The 13271-nt window shown below is 41.4% G+C and overlaps 1 protein-coding gene across 1 annotated transcript in view; it reads left to right on the forward strand.

Moving 5' to 3' along the window:
- The first annotated feature begins 1209 nt into the window (after positions 1-1209).
- LOC310848640 (DGAT1/2-independent enzyme synthesizing storage lipids-like) overlaps positions 1210-13271 on the forward strand; it is a 48346-nt gene continuing 36284 nt past the window's right edge. The window contains exons 1-2 of the mRNA XM_083748017.1: positions 1210-1287; positions 10330-10378. The gene's annotated coding sequence lies outside the window, so the exon portion shown is untranslated. The remainder of the gene's footprint in view (positions 1288-10329; positions 10379-13271) is intronic.

The raw sequence follows: 13271 nt of genomic DNA on the forward strand, positions 1-13271 counted from the left end.
CAAGCCATTAAGGAGGCAGAGCAAGTGCAGAACACATTTTCTTACATGCCACTGTATGGCACAATGATGAATGACAGCAGTAGCTGGAGGTAGAGAGGGAAAGGCAAGTTGGGAATGAGGTCAGCACAGTATACGCAGACAAGAAGGACTGGCTCCATCAATGTGTTTGAACCACATCCATCTTGCCACTATCTTCCTCGCTCATCTGCTGCATCATGATAAGTACTTTGATCCTGACTTAAAGCAACCAAGTCAAATACCAGGAATGATTTATCTCCCTTGTACAATTTTGAAGCCGTTATTTCCCATATTCTTTCTGTTCCCTTCACTACCATATTGGAGAAACAACTGGCTTCTCCTGAATAGGCAGTTCCAAGGAAAGGAAGGAAAGGCAAAAGATAAAAAGTTAAATGAAACATGATCCTTCTCTAGTCCTTTTGCAAGCTCTCATTTTCTCAGTTGCTTTCCTATACAAAGCCACTAGTTCTAGGCATTCATGTGTGTTGAGATAGACCATTTGGCCAGTGGGATCTGTTGCATTAGGGTGGATGAGGCAAATTCAGGCTGTTCAATTAAAGCTGATAAAACGGTAACCGGCCTTCTGCCAGGTCCTTTTTGCCTGCCTTCACACTTATGACATGGGGATGCCACTGCCTGGCAGTTTCCTCCTCCTCCTCAGTTTCTGTTGCCATTGTAGTACTCAGCATGGACAAGGACTGGGGGCATCACTAGAATCAGTGGCTCTGGGTTTCCTTCCTGTTGGCATTCCTGCCTTCTGCACTACCCATCCCAACAGGCACCAGCTAGCACTGATTTCGTGCACCCCGGTCCCTTAAAAAACAGGTGCCTTTTTTCCCCCTACAGCAATGTGCCTAAAAGAACCTTTACCTAGTTGGCCTTTGCAAGGGTTGGTGGGCTTCTGTGTCTTGGCTACTTTCTTATCACTTTCATGTTTTTTGAGAAATAAACGTTAATACCTTCTTCCAGTGATGTTGTCTTCTTGTTTCTTTGAAGGTGCAAGGAATTTTTTGTGTGAGGGGAAACAATACTTCAGTCAGCAAGGGTTGCTTGGCCAAATTGCCCCATGGTGTCACATAATCTCTATCAAATGCCTCTATCAGCAATCTAGCCACCTATTCTACACCTGCTGGTATTTCTTCATCAGGCCCAAGGGCAGTTCCACATAGAAGACATTACAGAAATCCAGCCTCAAGTTACCAACCAACACCTGGAACACAGTGCTCAAGTGGGAACCTGGTCTTGTAGTTGGTTCATTTTATGATGAAGGTACCGCAATCATATTGTTTCTGTTTTAAATATTTTATTTTCTTCTCTATTTCTTGATTTATTATCATTGAGAACTGTGTTTATAATCTTTTAATATCCTGTTTCACTAACTCTTTTCTTGGGGAATTTTTTTTAAAATAATTTTTATTAACTGGCCAATCACATCAAATTAAATCACATCACATAAATTCCAAATTACAAAGCCAAATTTTTAAATTTTGTTGGGGGAACCCATACTTCAAGATCCAAAGGGGGATTCAGATCATCTTCTTATTACTGCGTTAATGTCCAAATCAGTCCCAATCAGTCCAAACAAAGTTCATAATTCTATCCAGTCTTATCTTGGTGTTTCCACATCATATCTTGTTCATATAATTTCTCTTTTTCCTTTACGATCTCTTCTGTTAGTCTCCTTAAGCCGATAGCAAGTATAATAATCCTGTGTGGATTTCCCGTTCCTCCACTAAGTCCAGATGGTTTCCATATATCTCCTTCGTAGATAACATCACTCTTTCCATCGTAAATTTAGGCATTTGTCGCTCTTAAGTCCCACCGAGGAGTTGATCCGCGATATGTAAACAACTCTATTTCTCTCTTTCTCCTCCCAGACCCAAGAGCTCCAACAATGCCTCCCAAAATGGCGACGGCATTTTTACCTGCGTCATTCCAAAACTCTTGGTTTCCAGCTTCATCTTGAAACATTGCTTTGGATCGAATGTTTATCTCCACACAGCCTTAAATCCTTAATTTTTGACTCATTAGGGGAGGGGATTCTTGTTAAATCACATAGAAAAAAGGAAAGGCAGGTTTTTTCCCCCCTCCCCCCTCAGTCATTTGTCGTACCGTATCTTGACGTATCTTCTCATATTTTATTCTTGTCTTGTTATCAGAGATCTCTTCTGTCAGCAGTCTTTACTCCCCTTTTTCCTTGAAGCATGTGCAATTAATCTCATCCAAATTGTTTCTTTTAAAGATCGTTGCAACTAGCGGCATGAATCAGGGACGGTGTCAAGGAGTGCCGAAATCCCACAGGAGGGCTTTGTGCCTAGTGCCCCCACCCCCACAAATTCGGGGGTGGTATAGGGCACAGCAGGCAAGGGCCGTCCCCCCCCCACAATCCTGGGGGGGTTAAGGAGGCTAATTACCCCCATCATAGCCTCCAAATTACCTCGTGTGGGTCGGAGAGATGTTATTGTCAGCCATCTTCCGATGCGCCACCTAGTGGCCCCCCCTTTTCTTGGGGAATTTATTAGTTCTTTTTCTTTTTATTTCTTCTAAGATTTCTTGCTTTTTCAACTCTCTCCTCTTTTTTGGTATGTGCTTTGCGGAATAAGCCCCCCGTATAACTGCCTTATGTTGGGTTTAAATAAACGACAGATGAATGGCAAGTGTCATATGGGAGGCATCTCTCGAGCATGTCTCGGGAAGTCCCTTTTATTGAATATTACAGCATTGCCACATATGTGCTTGTTGCTGATTGGTTAACACAAATACAATGCAAAGGTTGCATATAAGCATTAATCATCAATAGATTAAAGGGTGGGAAAGGGAACACAGAATTGGACAGGCGTGAAAACCTCCTTATTAAACTATTACTAGTGATTGATATAGCAAGACTTAAACTATTACTAATGATTGATATAGCAAGACTTAAACTATTACTAGTGATTGATATAGAATTCATCTGTAGATATGGTCAACCATGCATTAAGAACAGGTCAGGGTACAATGTTTTCATGAACTCAATGTGAACTGAACATTCTAGGGTGAGGAAGGAATGCTTCAGCTTAGAACGGTTTGCCAGAATCATGTGCAGAAGCAAAACTTCCCATCAGCCTTACTCGCATCTCATACTACTTTTAAATCTGTCTTCTCATTTAAAATAATTTCAAAATAATCCATTAGCATCTCCCCCCACTTTTCTAATATTTCTTGATCGTTAAATAAATTATCATTTAATCTCCATCTCACTGGGAAACCTTGCCCTGTTCTTAATTCGACAGTAATAGAGTTGTGATCTGATAACGTCCGATGTAGAATTTCTACCTTCTTTACCTTAATAGAAAAATCTCTAGAAGTCCATACAGAGTCTGTTCTGCTCGCAGTTATCCATGCTAAAATAAAATGTGAATTGCCTGGTCAGTGTGTGTTTTGCTCTCCAAATATCAATGAGGGTTAAATTGTCTGTTATCTGAAAAAAGGCATTGGGTATCGCTTTTTCTTATAGTTGTATCCCATTCCAGGGAAGCTACGCTATTCATATCTCCCATCAATATTATATTTCAATTCATATTTTCCTCCCCCCAAATGCTTTTTATTGAGTTTTTTCACAAATATAAATAAAACTTAATATTTTACAATCAACATTTTGTATTCTCTTATTTATCCTGCACAGTTTCGCGCCCAGACTTCCCTCCTTCCCTGCTTCAGTTTTCCTATTTTACATCTTCTCTTGCAGATTCTTATTTACCCTCTATTCACATCACAGGATTTATGTTAACCCTGCTACCGTTTTTAAACTTCAACAACTAAATCTTATATATGCAACAAATGTACTCCAGTCTGCTTCAAACTTTGTCCCTTTTTGGTCTCGAATTTTATAAGTCATTTTAGCCAATTCTGTATATTCAAAGAATTTGATCTGCCACTCCATTACCCTTGGGATCTCCTGGGATTTCCACTTTTGGGCCACGAGTATCCTAGCTGCAGCCGTCGCATACTGGAATAATTTATGGTCTTCTTTTTTCACCTCCTCTCCTATTATCCCTAGTAAGAAAGCCTCTGGTTTCTTTGGAAATATATATTTAAGAAGTTTTTTCAGCTCATTATATATCAGATCCCAAAACCTTTTCATCTTTTCACACGTCCATCACATATGGTAGAATTCCCCATCTTTTATTTGCACTTCCAGCAGGCTTTATTACTCAATCTGTACATTTTTGCCAATTTAACCGGGGTAATGTACCACTGGTACATCATTTCCCCTAGGTTTTCTTTTAAGTAGAGCATGCTGTAAACCTCATACCTTCATTCCATAATCTTACCCAATTATCGTACTCAATATTGTAACCAAAGTCGACTGCCCATTTTATCATGACTTCTTTAATTAATTCATGCTTAGTATCCCATTTCAATAAATAGTCATACATTTTAGACAAAGGTTTTGTTCTGCCCTCCAAAATTTCGTTTGATATTTTGCATTTTTCTCACTGAATCCCTTTTTTTATCCTCTTTTAGTAAACCATTCACCTGGTGATATTGTAGCCATCCCGTGAAACCGCATTTTATATCTCTGACTTACTGACCATCTCTGATGCCAAGGACGTTCTGGCTGGCCCCAGTGGGTCAGAGGGGGTTCCTGAAGTAGTGCTGCGCCGTTCAGCTCGGACGACCAAGGGGAAACCTCCTGAAAGGTTTGCCGTCACTAGTGTGTGGGTCGGAATGGCACAGTGTGAACCTGAGAGTTTTGAGGATGTTCAGAAACTGCCTCAGGAAGAAGCCAGGAAATGGCATGAGGCGATGCAGAAGGAAATGAACTCAATGGAGTCTCTAGGTGTGTTCTCCCTCACGAAGTTGCCGGTGGGAAACCAGGCCGTGGGTAGCCGCTGGGTTTACTGTCTTAAGCCCACAGCGACAGGAGAACCGCAGTATAAGGCCAGATTAGTGGCGAGAGGATTCACGCAGCACAGGGGGTTGCATTATACAGAAGTTTATGCTCCCACCTGTAGGAGTGAATCTCTACATTTGATCTTGGCCATTGCTGCACAAAGAGGGTTGCTGGTGCATCATTTTGATGTGGACGTTGCTTACTTGAACTCAGACCTCTAGGAGGATCTGTACATGCTTCCTCCTCCAGGGTTTGAGGGCAATGAGCAAGGTACTGTGTGGAAACTTCACAAGTCAATTTACGGTCTGAAGCAATCGGCCAGGAATTGGAACTTGTGCCTAAATGAAGCTTTGGAGAAGCTAGGTTTCAGGAAGAGTCTTGCTGACAGTTGCCTGTTCCTTAGAGGATCAGGAGACTCACAGGAACTGGTGTTATTTTATGTTGATGACATCATCCACATTGGAAAGGCAGACAAACAGGTGCAGAAGTTTGCCAAAGAGCTTGGGAAACGGTTTCCGCTCAAGAACCTGGATGCAGTAAGGATCTACCTGGGCATGCAGATAGCGAGAACTGAGGATGGTAGCTTCTTGCTCAGTCAGAAAGGCAAGATTGAGCAGTTGCTTGAGAAGTTCAGAATGTCCGATTGTGCAGGAGTTCGGACACACATGGAGACGAACTTCGTGAAAGATAGCCAGCAAGCAGAAAGTGCCGAGTTTGAGAATGCTGAGCTCTTTCAGTCAGCTCTAGGTATTCTGTTGTATCTGTCCCAATGGAGCAGACCAGACATTGCCTTTGCTTCCAACCTGCTAAGTAGGAAAGCGTCAAAGCCCAGTGTGAGTGCTTGGCACGGTATCAAGCGGGTACTGCGCTACCTGCAGCATACCAAAGACTTCTGTCTTAAGCTGCCAGCTGAAGGTGAGGCGAAGCTCACATGCTATGCGGACAGTGACTGGGCGAATTCGCAGGACCGCAAGTCTGTGTCTGGGTTGGTGGTAAAGTTTGGGAAGTCACTAATTGGGTGGAAGTCCAGGAAGCAAAGTCTCATTGCGCTGTCTTCTACTGAGGCTGAATTCAGTGCACTGTCTGATTTGTGCCGGGAACTAGAGTTCTATAGATGCTTGGTGCAAGAGATCTATGGGGATTGTAGCTTGCCCATCACGGTTTGGGAAGACAATCAACCTTGTTTGAAATTGGCTGAATCTGCACAATTTAAGGCCAGAACCAAGCATCTGGACATATGTTTCCAAAATGTGTGTCAGAGTGTTCAGTCAGGTTTGATTTGGCTGAAGTATTGTGCCAGTCACATTAACTTGGCCGATGGATTTACCAAACCTTTAAGCTTCCAAGGTCATGGGGAGTTTTGTGGTGGTTTGGAGTTGGGGGTAAGTTCTGTACATACTTTCCCCACAGTGGCGTAGGGCGAGAGGGGTGTGTGAGGAGAACCTGAGCTTACAGGGTTAAACAGCTCAGAGTGTACGCCCTGCCTACAATTTGGGAGGGGGAGATTCTGCGTCATTTCTGAGAGTCTCCAGCCTTTGTTTTCCCCCTCTACTTTCGCTTTTGAGGAGAGTGGACGTGTTTTCACGATGCTGTTCGCTGTGATAGATAATGGATAGTCTGCTGTAAATAAAAACTGCTTCTAGCTGCTAAGATCCTGTCTGGACTTTATTTAAGCACACTGAAGAAAGCACTTGAGTTTGCAGCTTTCTCTGACCGCTGCTAATCTCTGCGTGTTGCTCAGAGCCTTTGGAATGTGGCCTTTGAAGGCTGGTAGCTGCGCAGCCGAAGCGGGCTGGACGCCAAGGCTTATCTGAGCAATAAATATTCTTCAACATCCTCATATGGTTTTAATTTCCACCTGTTCTCCGTTTTCACTAAAATATCTTCATAAGTTACTCTCTTTCCCTCCATGTTTAATTTTGTTGTTGTTAACACTTCATTCAGGGATAGCCACCAAGGTGTAGCTCTCTCTAATAAATTTTTATTCTTGTCCCATACATCATACAAGGCCCTCCTAAATATATGATTTGTAAAACCATTGTTTATTTTCACCTTGTTATACCATAGGTAGGAGTGTCACCTATATCTATTATTATACCCTTCTAGATCCAGCAAATTGGTGTTTTTCAAAATTATCCATTCTTTTATCAAGCACAGGCAAGACGCCTCGTAGTATATCTTCATGTATCAAATATCAATGAGGGTTGAATTGCCTGTTATCTGAAAAAAGGCATTGGGTATTGCTTTTTCTTATAGTCGTATCCCATTCCAGGGAAGCTACACTATTCATATCTCCCATCAATATTATATTTCAATTCATATTTTCCAATAGAATTTCTTCAAGTCCAGTTTTTTCTCATTTGGTGCATACACACCTACTGTATTGGCAATATTTTTTTCTCCTTGTGATGTTATTTGAGTTATCAATATTCTTCCTTGTTCTTCTTTGGATCCAGTTCATGTTTTATATACATTACCATGCCTCTCTTCTTTGTTGCATCAAAGGCTACAAAGTCCTTTCCCATCTTTATTAATCAAAATTATTTTATGGTTCTTCACAATGTGTGTTTCTTGAAAACAAATCACATCCAAATTTAACTTTTTAACCACATGTTCAATCTTGTTTCTTTCAGTTTATTATTAAGTCCATTTGCATTCATCTTGTTATTTATTTGTCTCTTGTCTCTTTGTCTCTTTTCTTAACTGTCGGAAATCAAGCCCATATCATGAGAAACTGGCAACTCTCCCAGGCACCCGGCTTGATCTCCTGTTGACCTCCCTGGCTGCATTCCCCAGCAAAATCCAGGCTAGGTCACAATAGGCGATCCTTCTCAGTGTGAGAAGAACACCCCCCCTCTTTCCTGCCCCCCGTGGCAGGGGAAAGAGATGAACAGAAACGTATTTTCATGCCTTTATTTCTGTCTTTGCAGCATTACAAAAAAACCATGACTGCTCTCTTCAAACTCCAGCAGTCTATTGGCAAACACTTCCTGCACTTCTTGTACAATGTGTGTTTCTTGAAAGCAAATCACATCCAAATTTAACTTTTTAACCACATGTTCAATCTTGTTTCTTTCAGTTTTATTACTAAGTCCATTTACAGTCATCTTGCTCTTTGTTTATTTGTCTCTTGTCTCAGCCTCTGTTGGTTCTTCTTCCTGTCTTGCTTCCAAATCAAATGCCCTTTCTCCTGCTAATTCTTTTCCATATTTTCTCCAGAATTAGTCTGCTTCAGTGGGATCCCAACACCTTTGTTTTCTTCCTTTATGTGTAAAAGATTGTGCATCAGGCTATACCCAACAATAAGGGATTTTGTTATATTTCAGTGTATCTGCCAAATATTTGAAATTTACTCTTTTCTTTAACGACCTCATCAGGATTTATTTCAAGATTATTATTTTCTGCTTGACAATCTGGAGATTTTTCTGGTAGTGAATCTGTATTACTCTGTTCTGAATTCTCTTTGCTAAAAAAAACCCCAACAGTCACTCAGCAGTTTTTTGGGTTTTTTTGCTTTAGCCTATCTAGATTTCACATGAAAATTTTTGTCCACTGCCACACTAACCATTTCTTCTTCCAGTACAATCAGGTTAGCAAGTTATTTTATTATTTTTTCACTTAATTCCACCATCACATCTTCTGAAATACCTCTCAGACCTTTTGAACAGACCTTTTTGATTTATTTCCAAAATGGCCATCCTATCTAGAGCCTCTTCATGAATTTCACTGCTTCAGTATCTTCCTTCATCCTCTCTTGTGTCAAGAACGTAGCCCCCCAGAGTGCAGGGGAAGAGTTAGAAATCAAACTAAGTGAACAAGGGACAGACTCTGCAGATGAGTGTTGGCTGACAGAATTGAGAAAGGGCAGTTTGACCCCCCTTCCCGGGGAAGACTCTATTAGCTCTCAATAAGAGGAAGAGTTGGAAGGCATCCAGGGCATTGCTAGGCAATCAGCAGATAAGCAGAGGTCTGTGTTTGTGTCGAGTGAGAGTGGGGAGAGTTGAGCTCAGTCTCTCAGTCCCCGTTCTAAGCAACTGGATAAAATCAGAGAGCAACAGAAGGGTAAGAGGGGAAAGGTGGGAGTTTGGCATCCTTCCTGCTATGGGAGGGGCGAAACTTGTATTGGCCACAATTTTATCAGCAAAGGGAAAAAAAGGAAAGGGAAAAAATCTCTTCCCCCCTCCTTCCTCCCCTCTCTCCCTTCTTCCTTCCTCCACTTCCCCTCCTCCTTTTAAAGGTTCAAAATAATAAATACTTTTTTTCAGTTATTATTTGAAATAACTAAATCATTTTAAATAATTATACTAATGTTTTAAACTTTAATTCTCAATTTCAATATGAAAAGAGAGAGGGGAAAAGAAAAATAAGTAGAAGAAAAGAAAAACTAACTTTTCAATACTTGTAATTATATCAGAATGACACTAGATGGTGCTCTGTCCTTTCTTTTGGGAAAATGTTCATTAAAAAATGAAAAGCAAAGTAGAAAAAACAGTTATCATTTTTCCAGCCACACTGTTCTATTATGTTTCCGTCCTTGTTCTCTTACTCTGCTTTCTCACACTTAGCTTCCCCCCTTATCTGCTATTTTGATTTCTTATTTCCTGTTTTCCCTTGTTCTGCTTTTTTCCAGTTATTATTTGAGGAAGTTTGCTGTGGGTCTTGATGGTGCTGTGTATCGGGGCTCAATCTCGGAGCTCCCATGGCTCCCTGCAAAGCTTTGGGAGCTCCCAGAGAGCATCCTTTGACAAGGCTGGACCCTTTGGAACCCAAACTTTTCCTTCAGACTTTTTTTGAGAAGGTGCTTTACCCATGCTCCCTTCCCATCTCCTCACCACAAGCAGGCTGTTCAGGACGAGCGGTCTCTGTCATCCACCATTATCCGCAGTCGACCTGGAAGTCACTAGTTATTAGATTGATAACTACTAGCCATCAAAGTTTTCTCTGCTCATTTCAGGAAGCAATCTTCAATAGTCATGAAAAAGCATCTTCTATTATTAAACTAAGAAGCAGAAGCCTCTTAAGAGCAAAAGAAGAACTTGCTGTATCCAGCCAGTGACCCATCTAGTCCAGCATGCTGTTCTCACAGTGGCCGTTTAAAAAAAAAATTAATCTGCATCAGGCTATTGTCATAAAAGTCTCCAAGAGACTCCTGAAAGAGAAAAGCAAGGATCCCTGCCAAATCTCTGCCGAAAAGGTATTCCACAGTATGGGAGTGGTGCTTGGCATTTAGTGGTTGGACTAAATGCCCAACATCTGGCTGAGGCAGAAGACACCGTTGATGGAATCTTTTGAGGAGCTGGAGATGGTATTCATAAGTGGTTCATGTTTCACAAGCATACAGTAAGGCTGGTAGTACAATAGCTTTGTAAACAAGCATTTTGGTTTCCCTGCGAAGGTCCTCAAACACTCTGCACGGGAGAAAGCTTCACTTGCAGAGCTCAGGCGATGCTGGATGTCAGCCCTTGTGGAAAGATAACTGCCCAGGTAGGAGAAGTGAGCAACACTTTCTAATGTTACACCATTGAGTTGGACTTGTGGCGCTCTATAGGGGTTGTTTTGTGCTTGTTGATGCATCAATTTGATTTTTTGGATGTTGCATGATAGGCCAGGCATTTCATAAGCTTCTGTGAAGATATCTAGGATGGTTTGGAGGTCCTCCTTCGAGTGTGCACACACTACGTTGTCATCAGCATACTGAAGCTCTTTGAAGGAAGTTATGGCAACCTTACTCTTTGCTTCAGCCTACTCAGATTAAAGAGATTTCCATTTGTTAGATATATAATTTCTACTCTGGTGGGGAGTTTCCCTTCGACAAAGTGTTGGATCATGGCAATGAAAATAATGAATAGAGTTGGGAGATAACAAAACCCTGTTTAACACCTGATTACACTGTGAATGGTTCACGTTGAGAGCCATTGTTGTCTGCAGTTGTTGCTTTCATATTATCATGGAGGAACCGAATGATGTTATCTGGGCAACTAATTTTCAGAAGGACAGTCCACGGGGCATTACGATTTACAGTGTTGAAGGCCTTAGTCAAGTCAATAAAGGCCATATACAGGCAGGTATCCCATCAGGTCCACTAGTGTCAGGGAACTGCCATCAGCTCAGAGGCGAGAGGTGGAAGGGCAGTTGGGTTACAGAGAACCTCCGAAGATCGTGCAAAGCAGCTCTTCGTCCAGCAAGGAGGGAAGCCCCGCCTCCAGTGGGGAAGGGATCCAGGGATCGGAAGATGTTAGAGAGAGCCGCAACACCGAGCCTGAGCAAAGCGGGGGGGAGGCAAGTCCCCCTTTGCCAGCGCTCTCTCTGCGCAGTCAGTTTACGAGCAAAGAGGAGAGGAGAAGGATGGGGGTCAAAGACTATTATGCTGGGGAAAGTTTAAGGACCGCCCAATCCCAGATTCTGCTAGCGACTGAGCAGACATGGACTTGAGACGCTCTGCACTGTAAATGTTTTTGTACAGATAATAAAGCCTGGAAAAGACCGGTGAGAGTCTTGCCTGTTTGTTCTCAAGCAACCACACAGGCATAGTGGCTTTGTTGTTTTCATTTGGTTAATAGCTGTACACAACTCTCCCCGATTTGGAGATACTGCAAGCTCATCTCTAATTTGTTTTTGCGGAATTTGTGAGAGGACCTCAGCAGCTACAGAGAGTTGTGGTTAAGGAGATGTTGGTAATGTTCTTTCCATCACAGTGCAATAGCTTCTTTATCTTTTAGAAGTGTGGTACTGTCTGTTGAGCATAGGGGGCATATGCCATGATTTAGTGGCCCATAGATGGTCTTTGTGGATTTAAAGAAACTCTATGCATCATGAGTGATGGCTAAGTGCTGGATCTCTTGAGCATTTTTTTATCCACCAGGTGTTCATGGGCTGCAATAATGGATGTTTTTATTTTGGTCCAGTGTTCCTCAATGTTATCAGGGAACTCCGAAAGTAGATGGTGCTTAAGAGTAGCTTGGAAGCAATCCCACTTAATGGGATCTTGAAGGGTTTCAGTGTTTATTTTGTGCCTTGGTTTCCTTCCTTGAAGCCTGCGTTGAGGTATAATCTTGATAGCCATTGCGGACCGTCTTAATCAGTGATCTGTCCAGCAGTTGTTGGTACTAATCATAGCTCTGGTAAGGAGCACATCATGGCAATCTTCAGCTTGGACAATTGCATTGTCTAAGAGGTGCCAGTGGTTCGACTGAGAGTGCCTCCATGATTTAAATTTACAGTCGGACCTTGGAAGTTGAACGGAATCTGTTCCGGATGTCCGTTCAACTTCCCAAAATGTTTGAAAACCAAATTGTGGCTTCTGATTGGCTGCAAAAAGCTACTGCTGCCAATCAGAAGCCACGGAAGCCCCGTCAGACATTTGGGTTCCAAAATAACGTTCACAAACCGGAACAATCTCTTTCGGGTTTGCGTCATTGTTGCAATATATATATATTTGTCGAAAGTCTGTGTTGGTAATAACAAGGTTGTGCACTGCACATATAGTCAAAAGAAAGATTCTGTTCTGGTTGCTGTTGCCAATTCCTTCTTTCCCAATAGTCCCAGGCCATAGATCGAAATCTTGCCCAACTCTTGCATTAATATCACCCAGGAGGATAATATTATGCTCCTTAGTGGTCTCTGATAGGATGACATCCTATCAGAGAGTAAAATTTATCTTTAACGTCTTCATCGACATCCCGCGTTGGTGCATAAGCACTTAGAATAGTAGCCTGTTGGTTTTTGGTGAGTTGTTCATTAATGCCGGTAGGGACTTTTTAAAAAAAAAGTTTTATTTTGCTTTAAACAGGTATATGTTAACAGGTACATATAAATATAGACAACCAAAATTACAAAGGAAAATTCCTTAATAGTAATGGAAAAAAACTTTAAAAACCTACAAAAAAATTGAAGTACATGACATAAGCAATTATGGGAAAGATAAAAGAAAAAAGAAAAAGAAAAAAAAAGAAAAAGGAAGATTAGCCAAAGCAGGAAAGCTCATCTATTGTACACTTCCGTCAAGCTCACAGCAGATCATTATTCTTATCAATTAACTCTATCTGCATTCCAAAGTAATCCCTCATCTTGGTATCAGGGAGCATTTCTCTATGCGGTATCATGCTGGTAGGGACTTTTGACAAGAGCTTCACAAGATTAACAGTTACTGAGAAAGAGAGGTTTCAGAATGAGACAGGTTTAACTGTGGTTAAGAGTGTAAAATATTTGGGGATTAATATGACAGCTAAAAATACGAATTTATTTAAAGACAATTATGAGAAATGTTGGAAACAAGTGAAAAAAGATTTAGAAATTTGGTCAAATCCAAAGCTTTCCTTGTCTGGTCGAATAGCAGTTATAAAGATGAATGTATGGCCTAGAATGTTGTTTTTGTTCC

The sequence above is a fragment of the Podarcis gaigeae genome (genome assembly GCF_964106915.1).
Source record: "Podarcis gaigeae genome assembly, chromosome: 7".
Lineage (NCBI taxonomy): Eukaryota > Metazoa > Chordata > Lepidosauria > Squamata > Lacertidae > Podarcis > Podarcis gaigeae.